The sequence below is a fragment of the Drosophila innubila genome (genome assembly GCF_004354385.1).
Source record: "Drosophila innubila isolate TH190305 chromosome 2L unlocalized genomic scaffold, UK_Dinn_1.0 4_B_2L, whole genome shotgun sequence".
In the NCBI taxonomy this organism is placed as follows: Eukaryota; Metazoa; Arthropoda; class Insecta; order Diptera; family Drosophilidae; genus Drosophila; species Drosophila innubila.
In genome coordinates this window covers 93374-102824 of record NW_022995372.1, presented here as the reverse complement: position 1 = coordinate 102824, position 9451 = coordinate 93374, and the positions used below count along the sequence as shown (strand labels likewise).

Here is a 9451-nt window from a genome sequence, read left to right as displayed (position 1 = left end):
ACAAAATTGGATATTAGAAAATTTTGGTGTAGAGGTTTTTTTTGGGGATAAATAATTACGTGTGATATTGTTAATTTCGCTGAATATAATGATTAAAGTCAAATGTTTTTTACTCAAAAACACTCTGAATATTTGATGAAAATTCTTAAAAATTATCATGTAATCATTATTATGTAAGTAAAAATGTTGTTATAGCATTGAATTAATTTGTATTCTCATTAAATTTCAGATTCGTAAAAAAGAAGTCAAGTCCTTAAATTTCAGATAGAATCATGTTGAAATTTATTCGCGGAAAAGGACAGCAACCAACAGCGGAACGTCAACGACTTCAAAGGAGCTATTTGCTTATCGGAAGGTTGGTACATTACTCCTACTCGCATTAAACAAATAAAAGTCACCAGATTTAAATTTTAACATCATTATTTTATTTTATTTTAACATCTGTTAAACTCGGACTTGAAAGTAATGGAAACCCACAAACACTTGCAAAGACTCTATCATTTAGAACAAACTTGCTTCAAAGAATATAGAAACCTAATCAAATAAATATATGACAAGTATTTTCATACATCGCATTTTGTATGTTAATATATGTATTTAATGTGAAATAATTTCACGTGAATTTAATTGAAAGAAAATGCTGAGGAATGCACGTGCTGTTCATTTCCCATTGCCCATTACCCAGTAGAAAATGTAGTTAGCGATGTCGTTTAATTCAATGACATCACCCACTGTGCGTCATCTTCAGACTTGGATGTTTTGTAACTGTAAAGGTACATACATAAGTTGTATCAAAGACATTGACAGCGTACATTATAAATTAATAAGGAATTTGAATCGTTATAGATATAGGCATTTACTGACTATCTAACTATAACTATTTCTATCAAAATTACTTTCTTAGTTTCTATATATAAATAAAAGAAAGTTTGTTCTGTTACTTTCTTTTGCTCAATCCAGTAAACTCATATTCTAGAACTGTCATTACTCATATACAGTGTCTCACAGCTTATTTGAATTTTAAATGAAATTATTCTTTAATGGGAAGAAGACTTTTATTGAATTTAAACGCAGTTTTATTCATTAATGCTTATGATTTAGACATATATATTAATTTAATTTCATGAATATTTATCTTATATTTTCATTAACTAAAAAACAAACCATAATTTAAAATTTATTGGGTCAAATAAGCTGTGACCCAGTGTAGTTGAACAATTGTAGTTGTCAATACTGAACTTTATCTGATAGTAGAGAATATATTTTTTAATCACCACCTTGAAAGAATTATTTTAATTTATTGGGGTTTTTCCATCACTACGCAATTTTATTTGTGAATTTCACTATCAATTATTATTGACAAAATAAATGAATGAATTTATTTTTTAACATAAAAGAGAAATATGTAAATAAGCTGAGAGGCTCTGTACATCGTCACGAGCAAAATGCATCTGCTTATAAACATTTGTAAAACTTATAAAATAATAACTCAGCTGTATAATTATTGAAATAGGCAAATAATACTTCAGCAGAGTCATCAACAGACTCAGCCTTGGCATGTCTTCTTATATATAGTACACATTAGAGTGGGTCAATTTGTATGGAGTAAAAAACATGCACAAAGCGGTTATGAAATTCATAATCTGCGAAGAATTCTAAGAAGAATTGCCCAAGAAACCATGGGTCTAAAATCAATATCAACCTTCCACTTTTTACAGAGAACATATAACTATTTAATATATTGGTAATTGCCTGTAAGGTGTAACTTACCTCTCAAACAAAAAAAATTAAAAACTCAAATAGAGGGCGATTTATGAGGAAATTAGAGATAAGAAGAGGTAAGCGGTCTCTTTTCAATTGAACTTTAAAATTAATGCAAAGCTTACTTTCTTATTGAAACTTGACAAAAGTGCTTAGGTTTAAAATTCAGTTAAAAAAAAACAAGTTAAGACCGCCAACCAAATCAAATCTCTAAATTCATTATTATTCAGACTCTATGTGTTTTCTTTTTTTTTTTGAGGTTAGTTTCACCGAATAGACAGTTTCGCCATACAAAGCACATGAAAACCTTCCTCGCGAAAAGCGGAAGCTCGATATTGATTTTAGACATCTGGTTTCTTGGACAATTCTTCTTAGAATTCCTCGTAGATTACAAATTTCGTCACCGCTTTGTCGCGAAAAAAACTAACCCACTCTAGTATACATATATACTATACTACAAAAAAGATCATATCATACTTTTTATCGCCGGAACAAATTCAAAGCATTTATTCTCATCAACCTAAAATATTATTATGTACATTGCGCAGTCAGACGCAGAGTCAGAAGTGATACTAGGAGTACAAAAACAGTATAGTCGATTAGATTACACAAGTTTGTTTTATGTACGAACTGAACAAATGGGTGGGTCGGTTGGTTTATATAGCCGGGAATGAATGTGCCGAGACTAGTTCGTGGTTACTGATAAGGGCAGAATTTCCAAACTGATAAGATTTCATAAAAGAACCATCGGGACTGTGTAAACTGCTGCACCTGTAATGGGGTCGATATCATGTTGGTGGACTGCTTTTTGTTATTGAGTATTTGGAACTCTGTAACCATTTGTATGACTAATGTGGGGCTATAAAATTTTCAATACTTACGTTCAAGGCTGCAAGTTACCAAAACATTGGTAAAGGTTCGCTTCCGTGGTTTGAACCATAGAGCAAGACTGGTTTGAATTCCTCCTGAGCCCAACCTTGGTTCAATTTATTTAAAAAAAAAAGGGTTTGCCTAAAATGTTTCTTGATTTTTTAAGCAAAGTAAATTTCTTTTTAATAAAATTTAATTTTGTAAAAAATCTGAATTAGCTCTTAGATTTAAATATGACTAAATACTATATGATTTTAAGTTGCGTAGTTTCAAACCGCACCTCTTAGTTAAAAATGTGTTTCGGCTTGCGGTAAATAATATCAAAAGTTCGGCTTATGATCCGGTTCGGGTTGGCTTAAAATCAGAACCGAACCGGTTTCTGCAAGGCTCTGTTTTAAAACCGGAATGTAGTCTTGTTTATGTTACATATAGTTTTGGGCAAAAAATATCTCTTTCGCCAATTAAAAACATTATCACCTAAGAATTTTTCTCAGAGATTGTTTACTTTAATTCATAATTATATTTTTATAGAACTTCTCGAATATTCAGAATTGCAGTCATCGAATACAGTTTATATCGATGTTGTTATGCATTTAATAATTAGAAAACACTTTTACAGACCGCTCAACACGGATTTCCGCACAAGCCGTCGGCTCTGGCGTACGATCCAGTCGCCAAGCTCATGGCAATTGGGACACAAACTGGAGCCATAAAAGTGTTCGGTCAACCAGGCGTCGAGCTTTATGCCCAGCATACTTTAGTCAATAATTTGGCATCTGAACTAAATGTGCAATTACTTGAATGGGTTTATGGCACTGGTCGCATTCTCTCACTCACCGCTGCCAATCAACTGATATTGTGGGAGCCAGTGGGAACAACGCTTGTGCCTCTTAAAACACTCCCATTCGATGGCAAACTAAAAAAAGTATCTTCTTTATGCTGTTCGCTTAATAAAGATCTTGTATGGATAGGAACCGAAGGAGGCAATATATATCAATTTGATTTAAAGTCATTCTCGATCCGTGAACCTGTAATTTATCATGATGTGGTACTGGAGCAAGTGCCACCAACCTACAAGCTTAATCCAGGCGCTATTGAGTCCATACGCCAGCTGCCAAACGCATTAAATAAGCTGCTTATCGCTTACAATCGTGGTCTCTGTATTATGGGACTTGGACAAATCGGCTGTTGAGCGTGCCTACATCGCACCCGGGCACGGTCAAAGTGTGGGTCTCTATGTAAATGCCAAAGGTACGGAATTCAACTGGTACCACGCGGACGGGTCTTATGCCACCTGGAGTATTGCAAGCGGAGAGCCGCCTCAAAACGTTAATTACGTTCCCTATGGCCCGGATCCGTGCAAAAGTATCAATCGGCTGTACAAAGGAAAACGGGGTAAGTTTTAAATTCTATTTCAAATCCGATCCTTTTCTAACATTTTTTGTAATTGCAGAGCAAATGACATAATCATTTTTTCGGGCGGAATGCCGCGATCGGCCTATGGAGATCACAACTGCGTCTCTGTGCATGCGAGTGACGGACAAAAAGTCTGTCTGGATTTTACGTCCAAAGTGATTGATTTCTTTGTGACCTACAAAGATGATGGCGAAGCTTTACAGATGCTGATTGTACTGCTAGAAGAAGAGCTTTGTGCCTACGATCTCACAGATGCGAAAGTTTCGGCCGTTAAGGCGCCATATCTGCACTCGGTGCACGCCTCGGCAGTGACATGTAACTACCTGGCATCCCAAGTTACCCAAGTGGTATACGAGCGAATTTTGAGTGCTGGTGATGAACAGGATTTGGACTACAGCAGCATAAACTGGCCTATTACCGGTGGTGTGCTTCCGGAGCAGCCTATAGAAGGTGATGCTAATGATATAGAGATTTTATTAACTGGACACGAAGATGGATCCGTCAAGTTTTGGGATTGCTCTGGAGTGCTGCTTAAGCCCATTTTTAATTTTAAGACGGCCATTATATTTGGACATGAAGAAACTGAGGATGATGATCCAGCTGCAATTGCATCGGATGAGCAACTGGATGAAGGAGAGCCACCATTCCGTAAAGCTGGTCTATTTGATCCGTATTCTGACGATCCTCGTTTAGCTGTTAAGAAAATAGCATTATGCCCAAAAACCGGACAGCTGATTGTTGGGGGTACCGCTGGACAAATTGTTATCGCCGATTTTCTGGTTGACACTAAAGACAATGCTAATGGTACGCTAAAAGTTAGATCAATGAATTTGGTCAGTGATCGCGATGGATTTGTGTGGAAGGGCCATGATCAGTTAAACGTGCGTGCCAATCTATTGGAGGAACATGCCGCACCAATTTCTGTAAATGGTGTCAATATCACTGGCGTACTACAAGTGCTGCCTCCTGCAAGCATCACGTGCTTATCACTGGAAGCCAACTGGGGTCTTGTCTCCGGCGGTACTGCACACGGACTGGTTTTGTTTGATTTTAAGAATTTCGTTCCTGTCTTTCATCGATGCACTCTCAATCCTAATGATATGACCGGTGCTGGTGAACAGCTGTCACGTCGCAAATCCTTTAAGAAATCACTTCGGGAGTCTTTTCGCAAGTTGCGCAAGGGAAGATCGACTCGAAACAATCACAGCAATGTGGTGCCGACTACGGTATGTGCCAAATAAATATTTATATTTTTTTATTTTTATTCTATTAAAACCAAATAAAAATATTTATTTAAAATAATTTTAACAAAATAAGTTTATTCAATATATAAATTTCAATTTTTTATTAAAAAATCATTATTTAAATCTTACTTTCAATTTTGAAAATAAAAATAAGACTTAAAAATTCTTTTTAAATTTTTTTAATAAAACTTTAAAATATCTTTAAAAATAATAATAATACCTTTTGAAATTTGAAAAATTGAGAAATAACTTATATATTTGATTTTTAAAATAAATATTGAAAATATTATTTATCGTTCAATTTTTATATAAAAATTTAATAAAAGAATTTTTTTTTTATTACAATTATTTTAATAATACTAAATCATGTTATAAATAAAATTTTATAATTATTTTTAGTAAGAGGTATGGTAAAATTGTTATATAGAATTTTAAATATAACAATTAAGTGTTATCTGTATTATATTTAACAATTAATAAAATAAGACATTTATTTTTATTTCTTAATTTATATTTAAAATAAAAATTCAATAGATGGTTACAGTTTAATTATATATAAGAATATTTATATATAAGATAATTTAAATCATTTTATTAATATAATAATAATTTTATTTTCTTCTGATTAAAACCAATCTTTTCTGCAGTTAGAGGCTCGACCTGTTGAGCGGCAAATTGAGGCGCGTTGCACAGACGATGGCATGGGATCCATGGTGCGTTGTTTGCTCTTTGCTAAAACCTACATAACGAATGGTGCGTATAAATCAAACTCCTCTTATAATTTGATTTTAAACAAGTTCTTTTTTTTATGTCTATTTTAGTAAACATTACTTCACCCACTTTGTGGTCTGCCACAAATGCCAGCACTGTGTCCGTATTTCTGTTGCATTTACCACCGGCACAGACAGCAGCCACTGCTTTACCACCTGCAAGTGGAAATGCAACGCCGCAGACGCCACGTCGCATCTCTGCACAATGGCCAAAGAGATTCAGCTAAAGCATCGCGCTCCAGTCGTTGCAATTTCCATATTTGACCAAACTGGCTGTCCTGTCGATCAGTTCAACTACGGTGAGAATGGCACTCCGCCCCATCGTGTGCTATTGCTCTGAGGGCAGTTCAAGGTCTTCTCTCTGCCGCAATTGAAGCCAATCAACAAGTACAAACTGACCGCAAATGAAGGCGCGCGTATACGTCGTGTGCATTTTGGCTCCTTCAGTTGTCGCGTTCCGCACGAGCTTTTGCAAGGTCTCAATGGCAGCAGCCCCACGAAATCGACGCGTTCAAATGAAGCTGGCGACGGAGGAGGGGCTAATTCAAGTATTTCACCAGCTGAGCTGTACCATGAGATGGCATTGACTTGTTTGACCAACATGGGCGACATTATGGTGCTATCAGTGCCAGAGCTTAAGCGCCAATTAAATGCAGCTGCAGTTAGGCGAGAAGATATCAAGTCTGTCTTTAATATTTGTACTTATGTAAAACAAAACTTAACATTATTGTCTGTATCATTATCTCTTACAGCGGCATTTCATCATTATGTTTTACTAACGGCGGCGAGGCCCTGTACATGATGTCGTCATCCGAATTACAACGCATATCTTTAGGTACCTCCAAAGTTATACAGCCAACGGGTTGCGTTGAAATCGAGCCACTCATGAGCGAGGACGTCGAATCTACAGCACCGAGCAATGACGAGGATGACAATGACAGCGATAAGGAAATCGATACAAATGATAATGATGTTATGAACAGTGCTGGAATGCTGGAACCACCAGTTGCCAAGCAGCGTGACAAGCCATCAACATTGAAAACAATAGTGTATTGCTTTCAAACGGCCTAGTAAGCGGCAGTTCACCCAATCAGGCCAACGAGACTATTACCAGTTCCATAGGTGACATCACAGTCGACTCTGTTCGCGATCACCTAAATACTACAACAACTACCCTATGCTCCACAACAACTGAGGAAACTGTCGGTAAGCATCTATATCTATATACATATATCACTTATCACTATGGCATATTCGTCTCCAATAAATGCGTAGCATATATGTATGGGCATTTCCACCAGAAACCGTAACGATTATAATTTTTTTAAATTTAAATTAGGAAATACTTTTTTTAATTTTATTACATAAATCATTTTTATTTATGAAAATTAATTTAAATAACAAAAATAAAAAATAAATTTTATTTTATATTTTTATTTAAAATGTTTATTTACAAAAAAATAAAAATAAGAATTTGTTTATTTTAAACATTATAAATAAGAATTACATCTTCGATCTGAGTTAAATACCGATCGAAGGTATTGTCTTAATAAACAAAATTGCATTCTAAGACCTTGGCAACTCAAATCGATCAGGTGATAAGGTGGTGTAAGTTTAAAATTTTACTGACTGCAGCTGGTGGGGCTGTTGAATTTACAGTGTTGATGCATTTTGGTTAAATTCTTTCTTTCAGATACTTTAAATTTATTAATTGAAGTATTTTGTTTTATAAAGGCTACTTAATTTTTGTAACTTTAATTTTTTGTAAGATAATAGAACTAAAAATTTTAATTTATTTAAAATATTAGTAGCCTTCCCAAAATGAAACTAAAATTTGTATAATTTGTCAATTATATTATTTAATTAAATTGTGGGCTTCAATTATGTTACTAAATGAATTAAGTGTTCTTTAATTTATTTATTTCAACATATTGCATTTATTCTTTGTTAAGGTTTAACATATGCTTAACATACCCAAATATGCATGTACGCATGTTTATATATATGAATGTTTAGCTTAAAACTTCTTTTGTTTTGGCGCGTGCTTACATTTATATGTATGTGTGGCTGCTTTTGGATAGTAAGTACAGGGTCTTCGACAGTCCAGTATGTTCGACTGTAGCACCGGCCGACTAGTTTTTATTAAAATTATTAATTCTTTTTTGCAATTAACTTTATTATTTTACTGTGCACATTAGCCATATTGGAAATGCCTATATGTATATATACTTCATTTTTTATTATTATTTTTCTGTGTTTCTATGTCATACGTGTCATGACTTTTATGTCTTCTTCTATAACACATACTTTTTGCTCAATTTTACTTTCTCTTTTACTGTTTGTTTTTAGATTTACGGCAGTAAAATTCACTATTATAGTAAAACTTTATTTAAATTAATTACTTGTAAAGCTGCCGCACAATTGGTGTGATTTTTGCATACCGCTAATGTAATATGATTGAAAAAGCCGAGTCGCGTATTAGTCATTATTATATCCATGTATTTATATTCCATGACAGGTCGTCTGTCGGTGCTCAGCACGCAAACAAATCAAAGCACTACCACCGTCAATCTGAAGGACACACCCAACATTAATATACCCAATCTACATGATTTAGCTACAAATAGGTTTGTATTGATGTCTGTATGATTGTTAAACAATATTTTTAATTATGATTTTTTACTTATTAGCAATACAACGGGAAACAAGCACCAGCTCTGTCGTCATAAAATCCGTAATAACAGTATATCACATGAAAGACCAATGGCGAAAGCGATATCTTAAAGACTAACATTACAACGCATGAGGAGAGTCAGTTTTAGATGCATATTATGATGTATATGAACGCAAAACACACATTTTATTAATATAAGTAAACTTTAATATTTTACTTTTGCATATTTACATTAAGCTTTAAGTTAATATTTCACATATACATATATTGTTCATATAATGTAAGACACAGAGGCCAAATAAATTGGCTCTTAAATATTGACGTATTTTACAGAAACTTCCATTTTAATTAAAGCAATGTGAGTTTCATAACAAAGGCATTTTTTAAATATTTTTTATGTTTTAGTTTGACAATATAAGCAGTAGCTGAAACGCTATAGTATATAATCTGAACACATTTCCATATACAAATATCAACAAAAGTACAAATAATAAAATCTTTGCTTTATATTAGATAACACTTTGTTACAGACTTTATACAAGTATTAAAACAATGTAATGTATATATAAAATATACATATTTATTTGGACTCTTTTAGACAATTAACCAATTTTTACAACACAAATTATATAATTCGCTATTAAGGTTTTATAATAATGTTGATTCAATAATTAAATATTTAAGTGACTATAAAAAATTAAACTAACATAATTCAA

General features: G+C 33.6%; 2 pseudogenes; one reads left to right on the top strand and one right to left on the bottom strand.

Moving 5' to 3' along the window:
• The first annotated feature begins 272 nt into the window (after positions 1-272).
• LOC117782244 lies at positions 273-8992 on the top strand (annotated as a pseudogene).
• Positions 8993-9259: 267 nt separating this feature from the next.
• Positions 9260-9451, bottom strand: part of LOC117779509 — a 7399-nt pseudogene continuing 7207 nt past the window's right edge.